The 15,699-nt window shown below is 47.3% G+C and overlaps 30 non-coding genes across 30 annotated transcripts; all 30 read left to right on the forward strand.

Annotated features, from left to right (window-relative positions):
• Positions 1-236: 236 nt before the first annotated feature.
• TRNAM-CAU (transfer RNA methionine (anticodon CAU)) lies at positions 237-309 on the forward strand. Its single transcript has one exon. It is a non-coding gene; the product is annotated as a tRNA-Met (tRNA).
• Positions 310-473: 164 nt separating this feature from the next.
• On the forward strand, positions 474-546 carry TRNAI-UAU (transfer RNA isoleucine (anticodon UAU)). The gene has a single exon. It is a non-coding gene; the product is annotated as a tRNA-Ile (tRNA).
• A 1,109-nt stretch (positions 547-1,655) lies between these two features.
• On the forward strand, positions 1,656-1,728 carry TRNAM-CAU (transfer RNA methionine (anticodon CAU)). The gene has a single exon. It is a non-coding gene; the product is annotated as a tRNA-Met (tRNA).
• A 397-nt stretch (positions 1,729-2,125) lies between these two features.
• Positions 2,126-2,199, forward strand: TRNAM-CAU (transfer RNA methionine (anticodon CAU)). The gene has a single exon. It is a non-coding gene; the product is annotated as a tRNA-Met (tRNA).
• Positions 2,200-2,363: 164 nt separating this feature from the next.
• Positions 2,364-2,436, forward strand: TRNAM-CAU (transfer RNA methionine (anticodon CAU)). Its single transcript has one exon. It is a non-coding gene; the product is annotated as a tRNA-Met (tRNA).
• Positions 2,437-2,600: 164 nt separating this feature from the next.
• On the forward strand, positions 2,601-2,673 carry TRNAM-CAU (transfer RNA methionine (anticodon CAU)). The gene has a single exon. It is a non-coding gene; the product is annotated as a tRNA-Met (tRNA).
• An 874-nt stretch (positions 2,674-3,547) lies between these two features.
• On the forward strand, positions 3,548-3,620 carry TRNAM-CAU (transfer RNA methionine (anticodon CAU)). The gene has a single exon. It is a non-coding gene; the product is annotated as a tRNA-Met (tRNA).
• A 163-nt stretch (positions 3,621-3,783) lies between these two features.
• On the forward strand, positions 3,784-3,856 carry TRNAI-AAU (transfer RNA isoleucine (anticodon AAU)). Its single transcript has one exon. It is a non-coding gene; the product is annotated as a tRNA-Ile (tRNA).
• A 1,581-nt stretch (positions 3,857-5,437) lies between these two features.
• On the forward strand, positions 5,438-5,510 carry TRNAM-CAU (transfer RNA methionine (anticodon CAU)). Its single transcript has one exon. It is a non-coding gene; the product is annotated as a tRNA-Met (tRNA).
• Positions 5,511-5,674: 164 nt separating this feature from the next.
• On the forward strand, positions 5,675-5,747 carry TRNAM-CAU (transfer RNA methionine (anticodon CAU)). The gene has a single exon. It is a non-coding gene; the product is annotated as a tRNA-Met (tRNA).
• Positions 5,748-6,147: 400 nt separating this feature from the next.
• Positions 6,148-6,220, forward strand: TRNAM-CAU (transfer RNA methionine (anticodon CAU)). The gene has a single exon. It is a non-coding gene; the product is annotated as a tRNA-Met (tRNA).
• Positions 6,221-6,620: 400 nt separating this feature from the next.
• TRNAM-CAU (transfer RNA methionine (anticodon CAU)) lies at positions 6,621-6,693 on the forward strand. The gene has a single exon. It is a non-coding gene; the product is annotated as a tRNA-Met (tRNA).
• A 403-nt stretch (positions 6,694-7,096) lies between these two features.
• TRNAM-CAU (transfer RNA methionine (anticodon CAU)) lies at positions 7,097-7,169 on the forward strand. The gene has a single exon. It is a non-coding gene; the product is annotated as a tRNA-Met (tRNA).
• A 164-nt stretch (positions 7,170-7,333) lies between these two features.
• On the forward strand, positions 7,334-7,406 carry TRNAI-AAU (transfer RNA isoleucine (anticodon AAU)). The gene has a single exon. It is a non-coding gene; the product is annotated as a tRNA-Ile (tRNA).
• Positions 7,407-7,570: 164 nt separating this feature from the next.
• Positions 7,571-7,643, forward strand: TRNAM-CAU (transfer RNA methionine (anticodon CAU)). Its single transcript has one exon. It is a non-coding gene; the product is annotated as a tRNA-Met (tRNA).
• A 399-nt stretch (positions 7,644-8,042) lies between these two features.
• On the forward strand, positions 8,043-8,115 carry TRNAM-CAU (transfer RNA methionine (anticodon CAU)). Its single transcript has one exon. It is a non-coding gene; the product is annotated as a tRNA-Met (tRNA).
• A 638-nt stretch (positions 8,116-8,753) lies between these two features.
• Positions 8,754-8,826, forward strand: TRNAI-AAU (transfer RNA isoleucine (anticodon AAU)). The gene has a single exon. It is a non-coding gene; the product is annotated as a tRNA-Ile (tRNA).
• A 637-nt stretch (positions 8,827-9,463) lies between these two features.
• TRNAM-CAU (transfer RNA methionine (anticodon CAU)) lies at positions 9,464-9,536 on the forward strand. The gene has a single exon. It is a non-coding gene; the product is annotated as a tRNA-Met (tRNA).
• Positions 9,537-9,936: 400 nt separating this feature from the next.
• Positions 9,937-10,009, forward strand: TRNAM-CAU (transfer RNA methionine (anticodon CAU)). The gene has a single exon. It is a non-coding gene; the product is annotated as a tRNA-Met (tRNA).
• An 872-nt stretch (positions 10,010-10,881) lies between these two features.
• TRNAM-CAU (transfer RNA methionine (anticodon CAU)) lies at positions 10,882-10,954 on the forward strand. The gene has a single exon. It is a non-coding gene; the product is annotated as a tRNA-Met (tRNA).
• A 398-nt stretch (positions 10,955-11,352) lies between these two features.
• On the forward strand, positions 11,353-11,425 carry TRNAM-CAU (transfer RNA methionine (anticodon CAU)). The gene has a single exon. It is a non-coding gene; the product is annotated as a tRNA-Met (tRNA).
• Positions 11,426-11,589: 164 nt separating this feature from the next.
• TRNAM-CAU (transfer RNA methionine (anticodon CAU)) lies at positions 11,590-11,662 on the forward strand. Its single transcript has one exon. It is a non-coding gene; the product is annotated as a tRNA-Met (tRNA).
• A 638-nt stretch (positions 11,663-12,300) lies between these two features.
• Positions 12,301-12,373, forward strand: TRNAM-CAU (transfer RNA methionine (anticodon CAU)). Its single transcript has one exon. It is a non-coding gene; the product is annotated as a tRNA-Met (tRNA).
• Positions 12,374-12,537: 164 nt separating this feature from the next.
• Positions 12,538-12,610, forward strand: TRNAM-CAU (transfer RNA methionine (anticodon CAU)). Its single transcript has one exon. It is a non-coding gene; the product is annotated as a tRNA-Met (tRNA).
• A 402-nt stretch (positions 12,611-13,012) lies between these two features.
• TRNAM-CAU (transfer RNA methionine (anticodon CAU)) lies at positions 13,013-13,085 on the forward strand. Its single transcript has one exon. It is a non-coding gene; the product is annotated as a tRNA-Met (tRNA).
• A 164-nt stretch (positions 13,086-13,249) lies between these two features.
• Positions 13,250-13,322, forward strand: TRNAI-AAU (transfer RNA isoleucine (anticodon AAU)). The gene has a single exon. It is a non-coding gene; the product is annotated as a tRNA-Ile (tRNA).
• Positions 13,323-13,486: 164 nt separating this feature from the next.
• On the forward strand, positions 13,487-13,559 carry TRNAM-CAU (transfer RNA methionine (anticodon CAU)). The gene has a single exon. It is a non-coding gene; the product is annotated as a tRNA-Met (tRNA).
• A 400-nt stretch (positions 13,560-13,959) lies between these two features.
• On the forward strand, positions 13,960-14,032 carry TRNAM-CAU (transfer RNA methionine (anticodon CAU)). Its single transcript has one exon. It is a non-coding gene; the product is annotated as a tRNA-Met (tRNA).
• Positions 14,033-14,661: 629 nt separating this feature from the next.
• TRNAI-AAU (transfer RNA isoleucine (anticodon AAU)) lies at positions 14,662-14,734 on the forward strand. The gene has a single exon. It is a non-coding gene; the product is annotated as a tRNA-Ile (tRNA).
• Positions 14,735-15,371: 637 nt separating this feature from the next.
• TRNAM-CAU (transfer RNA methionine (anticodon CAU)) lies at positions 15,372-15,444 on the forward strand. Its single transcript has one exon. It is a non-coding gene; the product is annotated as a tRNA-Met (tRNA).
• Positions 15,445-15,699: the final 255 nt, after the last annotated feature.

Here is a 15,699-nt window from a genome sequence, read left to right on the forward strand (position 1 = left end):
CCTCGGTAGCGCAGTAGGCAGCGCGTCAGGCTCATAATCTGAAGATCGTGAGTTCAATCCTCACCCGGGCCAAAGGCGGTGCCGTTTTTTTGTTTGCTTATGAGAGTTTAATTAGGTCTTGAGGGGTGCGCTGTCTGGAGCAGTAATAAATGACTGTTGCAGAGTTTTCTTACTTTTCCCACCTTTAACTTGAGGGAACTATTGATACCGGTTGTGTTTCCCAGTGACACCTGTCCGCCTCGGTAGCGCAGTAGGCAGCGCGTCAGTCTCATAATCTGAAGGTCGTGAGTGCAATCCTCACCCGGGGCAAAGGCGGTGTAGTTGTTTTGTTTGCTTATGAGAGTTTAATTAGGTCGTGAGATGTGCGCTGTCAGGAGCAGTTATGAATGACAGTTGCTCGGTTTTCTTATTTTTTCAACCTTTAATTTGTGGGAACTAATGATACCGGTTGCGTTTCCCAGTGACCCCAGTCTGCCTCGGTAGCGCAGTAGGCAGCGCGTCAGTCTTATATTCTGAAGGTCGTGAGTTCAATCCTCACCCGGGGCAAAGGCGGTGAAGTTTTTTGTTTATTTATGAGAGTTTATATAGGTCGTGAAGGATGCGCTGTCTGGAGCAGTAGTGAATGACTGTTGCCGAGTTTTCTTATTTTTTCGACCTTTATTTGTGGAAACGAATGATACCGGTTGCGTTTCCCAGTGACCCCTGTCCACCTCGGTAGCGCAGTAGGCAGCGCGTCAGTCTCATAATCTAAAGGTCGTGAGTTTAATCCTCACCCGGGCCAACTTTGATGCAGTTTTTTTGTTTAATCATGAGAGATTAATTAGGTCGTGAGTGTTGCACTGTCTGGAGCAGTAATGAATGACTGCTGCTGAGTTTTCTTACTTTTTCGACCTTTAACTTGTGGGAACAATTGATACCGGTTGTGTTTCCCAGTGTCACCTGTCCGCCTCGGTAGTGCAGTAGGCAGCGCGTCAGTCTCATAATCTGAAGGTCGTGAGTTCAATCCTAAGGCGGGCCAATGTCGATGCAGTTTTTTTGTTTGCTTATGAGAGTTTAATTAGGTCGTGAGGGGTGCGCTGTCTGGAACAGTAATGAATGACTGTTGCTGAATTTTCTTATTTTTTCGACCTTTAATTTGTGGAAACGAACGATACCGGTTGCGTTTGCCAGTCACCCCTGTCCGCCTCGGTAGCCCAGTAGGCAGCGCGTCAGTCTCATAATCTGAAGGTCGTGAGTTCAATCCTCACCCGGGCCAACCTTGATGCAGTTTTTTTGTTTAATCATGAGAGATTAATTAGGTCGTGAGTGTTGCACTGTCTGGAGCAGTAATGAATGACTGCTGCTGAGTTTTCTTACTTTTTCGACCTTTAACTTGTGGGAACTATTGATACCGGTTGTGTTTCCCAGTGTCACCTGTCCGCCTCGGTAGTGCAGTAGGCAGCGCGTCAGTCTCATAATCTGAAGGTCGTGAGTTCAATCCTAAGGCGGGCCAATGTCGATGCAGTTTTTTTGTTTGCTTATGAGAGTTTAATTAGGTCGTGAGGGGTGCGCTGTCTGGAACAGTAATGAATGACTGTTGCCCAGTTTTCTTATTTTTTCGACCTTTATTTGTGGAAACGAATGATACCGGTTGCGTTTCCCAGTGACCCCTGTCCGCCTCGGTAGCGCAGTAGGCAGCGCGTCAGTCTCATAATCTGAAGGTCGTGAGTTCAATCCTCACCCGGGGGAAAGGTGGTGCAGATATTTGTTTGCTTATAAGAGTTTAATTAGGTCGTGAGGGGTGCACTGTCTGGAGCAGTAATGAATGACTGTTGCTGAGTTTTCTTACTTTTTCAATTTTTAACTTGTGGGAACTATTGATACTGGTTGTGTTTCCCAATGACACCTGTCCGCCTCGTTAGCGCAGTAGGCAGCGCGTCAGTTTCATAATCTGAAGGTCGTGAGTTCAATTCTCACCCCAGCAAAGGTGTTGCAGTTCTTTGTTTGCTTATGAGAGTTTAATTAGGTCGTGAGGGGTGCACTGTCTGAAGCAGTAATGAATGACTGTTGCTGAGTTTTCTTACTTTTTCGACCTTTAACTTGTGGGAACTATTGATACCTGTTGTGTTTTCCAGTGACACCTGTCCGCCTCGGTAGCGCAGTAGGCAGCGCGTCAGGCTCATAATCTGAAGGTCGTGAGTTCAATCCTCACCCGGGCGAAAGGCGGTGCCGTTTTTTTGTTTGCTTATCAGAGTTTAATTAGGTCTTGAGGGGTGCGCTGTCTGGAGCAGTAATAAATGACTGTTGCTATGTTTTCTTACTTTTTCGACCTTTAACTTGAGGGAACTATTGATACCTTTTGTGTTTCCCAGTGACACCTGTCCGCCTCGGTAGCGCAGTAGGCAGCGCGTCAGTCTCATAATCTGAAGGTCGTGAGTGCAATCCTCACCCGGGGCAAAGGCGGTGTAGTTGTTTTGTTTGCTTATGAGAGTTTAATTACGTCGTGAGGAGTGCGCTGTCAGGAGCAGTAATGAATGACAGTTGCTCGGTTTTCTTATTTTTTCAACCTTTAATTTGTGGGAACTAATGATACCGGTTGCGTTTCCCAGTGACCCCAGTCTGTCTCGGTAGCGCAGTAGGCAGCGCGTCAGTCTCATATTCTGAAGGTCGTGAGTTCAATCCTCACCCGGGGCAAAGGCGGTGAAGTTTTTTTGTTTGTTTATGAGAGTTTATATAGGTCGTGAAGGATGCGCTGTCTGGAGCAGTAGTGAATGACTGTTGCCGAGTTTTCTTACTTTTTCGACCTTTAACTTGAGGGAACTATTGATACCGGTTGTGTTTCCCAGTGACACCTGTCCGCCTCGGTAGCGCAGTAGGCAGCGCGTCAGTCTCATAATCTGAAGGTCGTGAGTTCAATCAACACCCGGGGCAAAGGCGGTGAAGATTTTTTGTTTGCCTATGAGAGTTTAATTAGGTTGTGAGGGGTGCGCTGTCCTGAGCAGTAATGAATGACTGTTGCGGAGTTTTCTTACTTTTTCGACCTTTAACATGTGGGAACTAGTGATACCGGTTCTGTTTCCCAGTGACCCCTGTCCGCCTCGGTAGCGATTAGGCAGCGCGTCAGTCTCATAATCTGAAGGTCGTGAGTTCAATCCTCACCCGGGGCAAAGGCGGTGCAGATTTTTTGTTTGCTTATGAGAGTTTATTTAGGTCGTGAGAGGTGCGCTGTCTGGAGCAGTAATGAATGACTGTTGCTGAGTTTTCCTACTTTTTCAACCTTTCACTTGGGGGAACTATTGATACCGGTTGTGTTTCCCAGTGACACCTGTCCGCCTCGGAAGCGCAGTAGGCAGCGCGTCAGTCTCATAATCTGAAGGTCGTGAGTTCAATCCACACCCAGGGTAAAGGCGGTACAGATTTTGTGTTTGCTTATGAGAGTGTAATTAGGTCGTGAGGGGTGCGCTGTCTGGAGCAGTAATGAATGACTGTTGCTCGGTTTTCTTACTGTTTCAATTTTTAACTTGTGGGAACTATTGATACCGGTTGTGTTTCCCAGTTACCCCTGTCCGCCTCGGTAGCGCAGTAGGCAGCGCGTCAGTCTCATAATCTGAAGGTCGTGAGTTCAATCCTCACCCGGGGCAAAGGCGCTGAAGTTTTTTGTTTGCTTATGAGAGTTTAATTAGGTCGTGAGGGGTGCACTGTCTGGAGCAGTAATGAATGACTGTTGCTGAGTTGTCTTACCTTTTCGACCTTTAACTTGTGGGAACTATTGATACCGGTTGTGTTTCCCAGTGACACCTGTCCGCCTCGGTAGCGCAGTAGGCAGCGCGTAAGTCTAATAATCTGAAGGTCGTGTGTTCAATCCTCACCTGGGGCAAAGGTGGTGCGGATGTTTTGTTTGCTTATGAGAGTTTAATTAGGTCGTGAAGGGTGCGCTGTCTGGAGCAGTAATGAATGACTGTTGCTGAGTTTTCTTACTTTTTCGACTTTTAACTTGTGGGAACTAATGATACCGGTTGCGTTTCTCAGTGACCCCTGTCTGCCTCGGTAGCGATTAGGCAGCGCGTCAGTCTCATAATTTGAAGGTCGTGAGTTCAATCCTCACCCGGGGCAAAGGCGGTGCCGATTTTTTGTTTGCTTATGAGAGTTTATTTAGTTCGTGAGAGGTGCGCTGTCTGGAGCAGTATTGAATGACTGTTGCTGAGTTTTCCTACTTTTTCGACCTTTAACTTGGGGGATTTATTGATACTGGTTGTGTTTCCCAGTGTCACCTGTCCGCCTCGGTAGCGCAGTAGGCAGCGCGTCAGTCTCATAATCTGAAGGTCGTGAGTTCAATCCACACCCAGGGTAAAGGCGGTAAAGATTTTGTGTTTGCTTATGAGAGTTTAATTAGGTCGTGAGGGGTGCGCTGTCTGGAGCAGTAATGAATGACTGCTGCTGAGGTTTCTTACTTTTTCGACCTTTAACTTGCGGGAACTATTGATACCGGTTGTGTTTCCCAGTGTCACCTGTCCGCCTCGGTAGTGCAGTAGGCATCGTGTCAGTCTCATAATCTGAAGGTCGTGAGTTCAATCCTGAGGCGGGCCAATGTCGATGCAGTTTTTTTGTTTGCTAATGAGAGTTTAATTAGGTCGTGAGGGGTGTGCTGTCTGGAACAGTAATGAATGACTGTTGCTGAATTTTCTTATTTTTTCGACCTTTAATTTGTGGAAACGAACGATACCGGTTGCGTTTGCCAGTCACCCCTGTCCGCCTCGGTAGCCCAGTAGGCAGCGCGTCAGTCTCATAATCTAAAGGTCGTGAGTTCAATCCTCACCCGGGCCAATTTTGATGCAGTTTTTTGTTTAATCATGAGAGATTAATTAGGTCGTGAGTGTTGCACTGTCTGGAGCAGTAATGAATGACTGCTGCTGAGTTTTCTTACTTTTTCGACCTTTAACTTGTGGGAACTATTGATACCGGTTGTGTTTCCCAGTGTCACCTGTCCGCCTCGGTAGTGCAGTAGGCAGCGCGTCAGTCTCATAATCTGAAGGTCGTGAGTTCAATCCTAAGGCGGGCCAATGTCGATGCAGTTTTTTTGTTTGCTTATGAGAGTTTAATTAGGTCGTGAGGGGTGCGCTGTCTGGAACAGTAATGAATGACTGTTGCCCAGTTTTCTTATTTTTTCGACCTGTATTTGTGGAAACGAATGATACCGGTTGCGTTTCCCAGTGACCCCTGTTCGCCTCGGTAGCGCAGTAGGCAGCGCGTCAGTCTCATAATCTGAAGGTCGTGAGTTCAATCCTCACCCCAGCAAAGGTGTTGCAGTTCCTTGTTTGCTTATGAGAGTTCAATTAGGTCGTGAGGGGTGCACTGTCTGAAGCAGCAATGAATGACTGTTGCTGAGTTTTCTTACTTTTTCGACCTTTAACTTGTGGGAACTACTGATACCTGTTGTGTTTTCCAGTGACACCTGTCCGCCTCGGTAGCGCAGTAGGCAGCGCGTCAGGCTCATAATCTGAAGGTCGTGAGTTCAATCCTCACCCGGGCCAAAGGCGGTGCCGTTTTTTTGTTTGCTTATGAGAGTTTATATCGGTCGTGAAGGATGCGCTGTCTGGAGCAGTAGTGAATGACTGTTGCCGAGTTTTCTTACTTTTTCGACCTTTAACTTGAGGGAACTATTGATACCGGTTGTGTTTCCCAGTGACACCTGTCCGCCTCGGTAGCGCAGTAGGCAGCGCGTCAGTCTCATAATCTGAAGGTCGTGAGTTCAATTCTCACCCGGGCCAAAGCGGTGCAGTTGTTTTGTTTGCTCATGAGAGTTTAATTGGGTCGTGAAGGGTGCGCTGTCTGGAGCAGTAATAAATGACTGTTGCTGAGTTTTTTTATTTTTTCGTCCTTTAACTTGTGGGAACTATTGATACCGGTTGTGTTTCCCAGTGACACCAGTCCGCCTCGGTAGCGCAGTAGGCGGCGCTTCAGTCTCATAATCTGAAGGTCGTTAGTTCAATCCTAAGGCGGGCCAATGTCGATGCAGTTTTTTTGTTTGCTTATGAGAGTTTAATTAGGTCGTGAGGGGTGCGCTGTCTGGAACAGCAATGAATGACTGTTGCTGAATTTTCTTATTTTTTCGACTTTTCATTTGTGGAAACGAATGATACCGGTTGCGTTTCCTAGTGACCCCTGTCCGCCTCGGTAGCGCAGTAGGCAGCACGTCAGTCTCATAATCTGAAGGTCGTGAGTTCAATCCTCACCCGGGGCAAAGGCGGTGCCGATGTTTTGTTTGCATATGAGAGTTTAATTAGGTCGTGAGGAGTGCGCTGTCAGGAGCAGTAATGAATGACAGTTGCTCGGTTTTCTTATTTTTTCAACCTTTAATTTGTGGGAACTAATGATACCGGTTGCGTTTCCCAGTGACCCCTGTCCGCCTCGGTAGCGCAGTAGGCAGCGCGTCAGTCTCATAATCTGAAGGTCGTGAGTTCAATTCTCACCCAGGCCAAAGGCGGTGCAGTTTTTTGTTTGCTTATGAGAGTTTATTTAGGTCGTGAGGAGTGCGCTGTCAGGAGCAGTAATGAATGACAGTTGCTCGGTATTCTTATTTTTTCGACCTTTAATTTGTGGAAACGAATGATACCGGTTGCGTTTCGCAGTGACTCCTGTCAGCCTCGGTAGCGCAGTAGGCAGCGCGTCAGTCTCATAATCTGAAGGTCGTGAGTTCCATCCTCACCCGGGGCAAAGGCGGTGTAGTTGTTTTGTTTTCTTATGAGAGTTTAATTAGGTCGTGAAGGGTGCGCTGTCTGGAGCAGTAATGAATGACTGTTGCTGAGTTTTTTTTTATTTTTTCGACCTTTAACTTGTGGGAACTATTGATAGCGGTTGTGTTTCCCAGTGACACCAGTCCGCCTCGGTAGCGCAGTAGGCGGCGCTTTAGTCTCATAATCTGAAGATCGTGATTTCAATCCACACCCGGGGCAAAGGCGGTGAAGATTTTTTGTTTGCCTATGAGAGTTTAATTAGGTTGTGAGGGGTGCGCTGTCCTGAGCAGTAATGAATGACTGTTGCGGAGTTTTCTTACTTTTTCGACCTTTAACATGTGGGAACTATTGATACCGGTTGTGTTTCCCAGTGACGCCTGTTCGCCTCGGTAGCGCAGTAGGCAGCGCGTCAGTCTCATAATCTGAAGGTCTTGAGTTCAATCCTCACCCGGGGCAAAGGTGGTGCAGATGTTTTGCTTGCTTATGAGAGTGTAATTAGGTCGTGAGGGGTGCACTGTCTGGAGCAGTAATGAATGACTGTTGCTGAGTTTTCTTACTTTTTCGACCTTTAACTTGTGGGAACTATTGATACCGGTTGTGTTTCCCAGTGACACCTGTCCGCCTCGGTAGTGCAGTAGGCAGCGCGTAAGTCTAATATTCTGAAGGTCGTGAGTTCAATCCTCACCCGGGGCAAAGGTGGTACGGATGTTTTGTTTGCTTATGAGTGTTTAATTAGGTCGTGAGGGGTGCGCTGTCTGAAGCAGTAATGAATGACTGTTGCTGAATTTTCTTACATTTTCGACCTTTAACTTGTGGGAACTATTGATACCTGTTGTGTTTTCCAGTGACACCTGTCCGCCTCGGTAGCGCAGTAGGCAGCGCGTCAGGCTCATGATCTGAAGGTCGTGAGTTCAATCCTCACCCGGGCCAAAGGCGGTGCAGTTTTTTGTTTGCTTATGAGAGTTTAATTAGGTCTTGAGGGGTGCGCTGTCTGGAGCAGTAATGAATGACTGTCGCTTAGTTTTTTTACTTTTTCGACCTTTAACTTGAGGGAACTATTGATACCGGTTGTGTTTCCCAGTGAAGCCTGTCCGCCTCGGTAGCGCAGAAGGCAGCGCGTCAGTCTCATAATCTGAAGGTCGTGAGTTCAATTTTCACCCAGGCCAAAGGCGGTGCAGTTTTTTGTTTGCTTATGAGAAATTAATTAGGTCGTGAGGAGTGCGCTGTCAGGAGCAGTAATGAATGACAGTTGCTCGGTTTTCTTATTTTTTCAACCTTTAATTTGTGGGAACTAATAATACCGGTTGCGTTTCCCAGTGACCCCAGTCTGCCTCGGTAGCGCAGTAGGCAGCGCGTCAGTCTCATATTCTGAAGGTCGTGAGTTCAATCCTCACCCGGGGCAAAGGCGGTGTAGTTGTTTTGTTTGCTTATGAGAGTTCAATTAGGTCGTGAAGGGTGCGCTGTCTGGAGCAGTAATGAATGACTGTTGCTGAGTTTTTTTATTTTTTTTACCTTTAACTTGTGGGAACTATTGATACCGGTTGTGTTTCCCAGTGACACCAGTCCACCTCGGTAGCGCAGTAGGCGGCGCTTCAGTCTCATAATCTGAAGGTCGTGAGTTCAATCAACACCCGGGGCAAAGGCGGTGAAGATTTTTTGTTTGCCTAAGAGAGTTTAATTAGGTTGTGAGGGGTGCGCTGTCCTGAGCAGTAATGAATGACTGTTGCGGAGTTTTCTTACTTTTTCGACCTTTAACATGTGGGAACTAGTGATACCGGTTCTGTTTCCCAGTGACCCCTGTCCGCCTCGGTAGCGCAGTAGGCAGCGCGTCAGTCTCATAATCTGAAGGTCGTGAGTTCAATCCTTCCCAGGGGCAAAGGTGGTGCAGATGTTTTGTTTGCTTATGAGAGTTTAATTAGGTCGTGAGGGGTGCACTGTCTGGAGCAGTAATGAATGACTGTTGCTGAGTTTTCTTACTTTTTCGACCTTTAACTTGTGGGAACTATTGATACCGGTTGTGTTTCCCAGTGACACCTGTCCGCCTCGGTAGCGCAGTAGGCAGCGCGTAAGTCGAATAATCTGAAGGTCGTGAGTTCAATCCTCACCCGGGGCAAAGGTGGTGCGGATGTTTTGTTTGCTTATGAGAGTTTAATTAGGTCGTGAAGGGTGCGCTGTGTGGAGCAGTAATGAATGACTGTTGCTGAGTTTTCTTACTTTTTCGACCTTTAACTTGTGGGAACTAATGATACCGGTTGCGTTTCCCAGTGACCCCTGTCTGCCTCGGTAGCGATTAAGCAGCGCTTCAGTCTCATATTCTGAAGGTCGTGAGTTCAATCCTCACCCGGGGCAAAGGCGGTGCAGATTTTTTGTTTGCTTATGAGAGTTTATTTAGGTCGTGAGAGGTGCGCTGTCTGGAGCAGTAATGAATGACTGTTGCTGAGTTTTCCTACTTTTCCGACCTTTAACTTGGGGGAACTATTGATACCAGTTGTGTTTCCCAGTGACACCTGTCCGCCTCGGAAGCGCAGTAGGCAGCGCGTCAGTCTCATAATCTGAAGGTCGTGAGTTCAATCCACACCCAGGGTAAAGGCGGTACAGATTTTGTGTTTGCTTATGAGAGTTTAATTTGGTCGTGAGGGGTGCGCTGTCTGGAGCAGTAATGAATGACTGTTTCTCGGTTTTCTTACTGTTTCAATTTTTAACTTGTGGGAACTATTGATACCGGTTGTGTTTCCCAGTGACCCCTGTCTGCCTAGGTAGCGCAGTAGGCAGCGCGTCAGTCTCATAATCTGAAGGTCGTGAGTTCAATCCTCACCCGGGGCAAAGGCGCTGAAGTTTTTTGTTTGCTTATGAGAGTTTAATTAGGTCGTGAGGGGTGCGCTGTCTGGAGCAGTAATGAATGACTGCTGCTGAGTTTTCTTGCTTTTTCGACCTTTAACTTGTGGGAACTATTGATACCGGTTGTGTTTCCCAGTGTCACCTGTCCGCCTCGGTAGTGCAGTAGGCAGCGCGTCAGTCTCATAATCTGAAGGTCGTGAGTTCAATCCTAAGGCGGGCCAATGTCGATGCAGTTTTTTTGTTTGCTTATGAGAGTTTAATTAGGTCGTGAGGGGTGCGCTGTCTGGAACAGTAATGAATGACTGTTGCTGAATTTTCTTATTTTTTCGACCTTTAATTTGTGGAAACGAATGATACCGGTTGCGTTTCGCAGTGACCCCTGTCAGCCTCGGTAGCGCAGTAGGCAGCGCGTCAGTCTCATAATCTGAAGGTCGTGAGTTCCATCCTCACCCGGGGCAAAGGCGGTGTAGTTGTTTTGTTTGCTTATGAGAGTTTAATTAGGTCGTGAAGGGTGCACTGTCTGGAGCAGTAATGAATGACTGTTGCTGAGTTTTTTTATTTTTTCGTCCTTTAACTTGTGGGAACTATTGATACCGGTTGTGTTTCCCAGTGACACCAGTCCGCCTCGGTAGCGCAGTAGGCGGCGCTTCAGTCTTATAATCTGAAGTTCGTGAGTTCAATCCTAAGGCGGGCCAATATCGATGAAGTTTTTTGTTTGCTTATGAGAGTTTAATTAGGTCGTGAGGGGTGCGCTGTCTGGAACAGTAATGAATGACTGTTGCTGAATTTTCTTATTTTTTCGACCTTTCATTTGTCGAAACGAATGATACCGGTTGCGTTTCCTAGTGACCCCTGTCCGCCTCGGTAGTGCAGTAGGCAGCACGTCAGTCTCATAATCTGAAGGTCGTGAGTTCAATCCACACCCAGGGTAAAGGCGGTACAGATTTTGTGTTTGCTTATGAGAGTTTAATTAGGTCGTGAGGGGTGCGCTGTCTGGAGCAGTAATGAATGACTGCTGCTGAGTTTTCTTACTTTTTCGACCTTTAACTTGTGGGAACCATTGATACCGGTTGTGTTTCCCAGTGTCACCTGTCCGCCTCGGTAGTGCAGTAGGCAGCGCGTCAGTCTCATAACTGAAGGTCGTGAGTTCAATCCTAAGGCGGGCCAATGTCGATGCAGTTTTTTTGTTTGCTTATGAGAGTTTAATTAGGTCGTGAGGGGTGCGCTGTCTGGAACAGTAATGAACGACTGTTGCCCAGTTTTCTTATTTTTTCGACCTTTATTTGTGGAAACGAATGATACCGGTTGCGTTTCCCAGTGACCCCTGTCCGCCTCGGTAGCGCAGTAGGCAGCGCGTCAGTCTCATAATCTGAAGGTCGTGAGTTCAATCCTCACCCGGGGGAAAGGTGGTGCAGATATTTGTTTGCTTATAAGAGTTTAATTAGGTCGTGAGGGGTGCACTGTCTGGAGCAGTAATGAATGACTGTTGCTGAGTTTTCTTACTTTTTCAATTTTTAACTTGTGGGAACTATTGATACTGGTTGTGTTTCCCAATGACACCTGTCCGCCTCGTTAGCGCAGTAGGCAGCGCGTCAGTTTCATAATTTGAGGGTCGTGAGTTCAATCCTCACCCCAGCAAAGGTGTTGCAGTTCTTTGTTTGCTTATGAGAGTTTAATTAGGTCGTGAGGGGTGCACTGTCTGAAGCAGTAATGAATGACTGTTGCTGAGTTTTCTTACTTTTTCGACCTTTAACTTGTGGGAACTATTGATACCTGTTGTGTTTTCCTGTGACACCTGTCCGCCTCGGTAGCGCAGTAGGCAGCGCGTCAGGCTCATAATCTGAAGGTCGTGAGTTCAATCCTCACCCGGGCCAAAGGCGGTGCCGTTTTTTTGTTTGCTTATGAGAGTTTAATTAGGTCTTGAGGGGTGCGCTGTCTGGAGCAGTAATAAATGACTGTTGCTGAGTTTTCTTACTTTTTCGACCTTTAACTTGAGGGAACTATTGATACCGGTTGTGTTTCCCAGTGACACCTGTCCGCCTCGGTAGCGCAGTAGGCAGCGCGTCAGTCTCATAATCTGAAGATCGTGAGTGCAATCCTCACCCGGGGCAAAGGCGGTGCCGATTTTTTGTTTGCTTATGAGAGTTTATTTAGTTCGTGAGAGGTGCGCTGTCTGGAGCAGTATTGAATGACTGTTGCTGAGTTTTCCTACTTTTTCGACCTTTAACTTGGGGGATTTATTGATACGGGTTGTGTTTCCCAGTGTCACCTGTCCGCCTCGGTAGCGCAGTAGGCAGCGCGTCAGTCTCATAATCTGAAGGTCGTGAGTTCAATCCACACCCAGGGTAAAGGCGGTAAAGATTTTGTGTTTGCTCATGAGAGTTTAATTGGGTCGTGAAGGGTGCGCTGTCTGGAGCAGTAATAAATGACTGTTGCTGAGTTTTTTTATTTTTTCGTCCTTTAACTTGTGGGAACTATTGATACCGGTTGTGTTTCCCAGTGACACGAGTCCGCCTCGGTAGCGCAGTAGGCGGCGCTTCAGTCTCATAATCTGAAGGTCGTTAGTTCAATCCTAAGGCGGGCCAATGTCGATGCAGTTTTTTTGTTTGCTTATGAGAGTTTAATTAGGTCGTGAGGGGTGCGCTGTCTGGAACAGCAATGAATGACTGTTGCTGAATTTTCTTATTTTTTCGACTTTTCATTTGTGGAAACGAATGATACCGGTTGCGTTTCCTAGTGACCCCTGTCCGCCTCGGTAGCGCAGTAGGCAGCACGTCAGTCTCATAATCTGAAGGTCGTGAGTTCAATCCTCACCCGGGGCAAAGGCGGTGCAGATGTTTTGTTTGCTTATGAGAGTTTATTTAGGTCGTGAGGAGTGCGCTGTCAGGAGCAGTAATGAATGACAGTTGCTCGGTTTTCTTATTTTTTCGACCTTTAATTTGTGGAAACGAATGATACCGGTTGCGTTTCGCAGTGACTCCTGTCAGCCTCGGTAGCGCAGTAGGCAGCGCGTCAGTCTCATAATCTGAAGGTCGTGAGTTCCATCCTCACCCGGGGCAAAGGCGGTGTAGTTGTTTTGTTTGCTTATGAGAGTTTAATTAGGTCGTGAAGGGTGCGCTGTCTGGAGCAGTAATGAATGACTGTTGCTGAGTTTTTTTTATTTTTTCGACCTTTAACTTGTGGGAACTATTGATAGCGGTTGTGTTTCCCAGTGACACCAGTCCGCCTCGGTAGCGCAGTAGGCGGCGCTTTAGTCTCATAATCTGAAGATCGTGATTTCAATCCACACCCGGGGCAAAGGCGGTGAAGATTTTTTGTTTGCCTATGAGAGTTTAATTAGGTTGTGAGGGGTGCGCTGTCCTGAGCAGTAATGAATGACTGTTGCGGAGTTTTCTTACTTTTTCGACCTTTAACATGTGGGAACTATTGATACCGGTTGTGTTTCCCAGTGACGCCTGTTCGCCTCGGTAGCGCAGTAGGCAGCGCGTCAGTCTCATAATCTGAAGGTCTTGAGTTCAATCCTCACCCGGGGCAAAGGTGGTGCAGATGTTTTGCTTGCTTATGAGAGTGTAATTAGGTCGTGAGGGGTGCACTGTCTGGAGCAGTAATGAATGACTGTTGCTGAGTTTTCTTACTTTTTCGACCTTTAACTTGTGGGAACTATTGATACCGGTTGTGTTTCCCAGTGACACCTGTCCGCCTCGGTAGTGCAGTAGGCAGCGCGTAAGTCTAATATTCTGAAGGTCGTGAGTTCAATCCTCACCCGGGGCAAAGGTGGTATGGATGTTTTGTTTGCTTATGAGTGTTTAATTAGGTCGTGAGGGGTGCGCTGTCTGAAGCAGTAATGAATGACTGTTGCTGAATTTTCTTACATTTTCGACCTTTAACTTGTGGGAACTATTGATACCTGTTGTGTTTTCCAGTGACACCTGTCCGCCTCGGTAGCGCAGTAGGCAGCGCGTCAGGCTCATGATCTGAAGGTCGTGAGTTCAATCCTCACCCGGGCCAAAGGCGGTGCAGTTTTTTGTTTGCTTATGAGAGTTTAATTAGGTCTTGAGGGGTGCGCTGTCTGGAGCAGTAATGAATGACTGTCGCTTAGTTTTTTTTACTTTTTCGACCTTTAACTTGAGGGAACTATTGATACCGGTTGTGTTTCCCAGTGAAGCCTGTCCGCCTCCGTAGCGCAGAAGGCAGCGCGTCAGTCTCATAATCTGAAGGTCGTGAGTTCAATTTTCACCCAGGCCAAAGGCGGTGCAGTTTTTTGTTTGCTTATGAGAAATTAATTAGGTCGTGAGGAGTGCGCTGTCAGGAGCAGTAATGAATGACAGTTGCTCGGTTTTCTTATTTTTTCAACCTTTAATTTGTGGGAACTAATGATACCGGTTGCGTTTCCCAGTGACCCCAGTCTGCCTCGGTAGCGCAGTAGGCAGCGCGTCAGTCTCATATTCTGAAGGTCGTGAGTTCAATCCTCACCCGGGGCAAAGGCGGTGTAGTTGTTTTGTTTGCTTATGAGAGTTTAATTAGGTCGTGAAGGGTGCGCTGTCTGGAGCAGTAATAAATGACTATTGCTGAGTTTTTTTATCTTTAACTTGTGGGAACTATTGATACCGGTTGTGTTTCCCAGTGACACCAGTCCGCCTCGGTAGCGCAGTAGGCGGCGCTTCAGTCTCATAATCTGAAGGTCGTGAGTTCAATCAACACCCGGGGCAAAGGCGGTGAAGATTTTTTGTTTGCCTAAGAGAGTTTAATTAGGTTGTGAGGGGTGCGCTGTCCTGAGCAGTAATGAATGACTGTTGCGGAGTTTTCTTACTTTTTCGACCTTTAACATGTGGGAACTAGTGATACCGGTTCTGTTTCCCAGTGACCCCTGTCCGCCTCGGTAGCGCAGTAGGCAGCGCGTCAGTCTCATAATCTGAAGGTCGTGAGTTCAATCCTTCCCAGGGGCAAAGGTGGTGCAGATGTTTTGTTTGCTTATGAGAGTTTAATTAGGTCGTGAGGGGTGCACTGTCTGGAGCAGTAATGAATGACTGTTGCTGAGTTTTCTTACTTTTTCGACCTTTAACTTGTGGGAACTATTGATACCGGTTGTGTTTCCCAGTGACACCTGTCCGCCTCGGTAGCGCAGTAGGCAGCGCGTAAGTCGAATAATCTGAAGGTCGTGAGTTCAATCCTCACCCGGGGCAAAGGTGGTGCGGATGTTTTGTTTGCTTATGAGAGTTTAATTAGGTCGTGAAGGGTGCGCTGTGTGGAGCAGTAATGAATGACTGTTGCTGAGTTTTCTTACTTTTTCGACCTTTAACTTGTGGGAACTAATGATACCGGTTGCGTTTCCCAGTGACCCCTGTCTGCCTCGGTAGCGATTAAGCAGCGCTTCAGTCTCATAATCTGAAGGTCGTGAGTTCAATCCTCACCCGGGGCAAAGGCGGTGCAGATTTTTTGTTTGCTTATGAGAGTTTATTTAGGTCGTGAGAGGTGCGCTGTCTGGAGCAGTAATGAATGACTGTTGCTGAGTTTTCCTACTTTTCCGACCTTTAACTTGGGGGAACTATTGATACCGGTTGTGTTTCCCAGTGACACCTGTCCGCCTCGGAAGCGCAGTAGGCAGCGCGTCAGTCTCATAATCTGAAGGTCGTGAGTTCAATCCACACCCAGGGTAAAGGCGGTACAGATTTTGTGTTTGCTTATGAGAGTTTAATTTGGTCGTGAGGGGTGCGCTGTCTGGAGCAGTAATGAATGACTGTTGCTCGGTTTTCTTACTGTTTCAATTTTTAACTTGTGGGAACTATTGATACCGGTTGTGTTTCCCAGTGACCCCTGTCCGCCTAGGTAGCGCAGTAGGCAGCGCGTCAGTCTCATAATCTGAAGGTCGTGAGTTCAATCCTCACCCGGGGCAAAGGCGCTGAAGTTTTTTGTTTGCTTATGAGAGTTTAATTAGGTCGTGAGGGGTGCGCTGTCTGGAGCAGTAATGAATGACTGCTGCTGAGTTTTCTTGCTTTTTCGACCTTTAACTTGTGGGAACTATTGATACCGGTTGTGTTTCCCAGTGTCACCTGTCCGCCTCGGTAGTGCAGTAGGCAGCGCGTCAGTCTCATAATCTGAAGGTCGTGAGTTCAATCCTAAGGCGGGCCAATGTCGTTGCAGTTTTTTT

This window comes from Rhipicephalus microplus, chromosome 3, assembly GCF_043290135.1.
Source record: "Rhipicephalus microplus isolate Deutch F79 chromosome 3, USDA_Rmic, whole genome shotgun sequence".
In the NCBI taxonomy this organism is placed as follows: Eukaryota; Metazoa; Arthropoda; class Arachnida; order Ixodida; family Ixodidae; genus Rhipicephalus; species Rhipicephalus microplus.